General features: G+C 55.3%; 1 pseudogene; it reads right to left on the bottom strand.

Annotated features, from left to right (window-relative positions):
- Positions 1–430, bottom strand: part of LOC105000713 — a 14,323-nt pseudogene that overhangs the window by 5,550 nt on the left and 8,343 nt on the right.

The raw sequence follows: 430 nt of genomic DNA, 5'->3' as shown, positions 1-430 counted from the left end.
CCTGCCCATAAACACCCATGCTACTGGGGTGGTCCTGTCGGAATGAACTCTGCTGCCCGTAGCTGCTGCTCTGTTGACTATATTGACTTGGAGCCTGGCTGTAGGATCCAGTCTGGGGGGGGTAACTAGTGGGTGGCTGCTGCCCATAGCTGCTTTGTTGACCATAGCTACTCTGCTGTCCATAGCTGCTCGGCTGCCCGTAGGTGTTCTGCTGGGAGTAACTGCTCTGATCATAACTAGTCGGCTGCGTAGAGGAGTAGCTGGTAGGAGGATAGGATGGTGGTGCTGAGACCGGCTGCATGGGGTAGCTCCCAGGCACCTGGGGATAACTGTAGTTACTCTGTCCATATCCTAGGCTGGGCTGGTTGTAACCCCCTGTGCTAGATTGAGGTTGACTAGTCTCAGCGGGTTTGTTACCATCCTGCGGTCT

This window comes from Bison bison, unplaced genomic scaffold (genome assembly GCF_000754665.1).
Source record: "Bison bison bison isolate TAMUID 2011002044 unplaced genomic scaffold, Bison_UMD1.0 scf7180017864373, whole genome shotgun sequence".
NCBI lineage: Eukaryota > Metazoa > Chordata > Mammalia > Artiodactyla > Bovidae > Bison > Bison bison.
The sequence above is the reverse complement of the archived record's forward strand: the minus strand, read 5'-3'. Positions and strand labels throughout refer to the sequence as shown.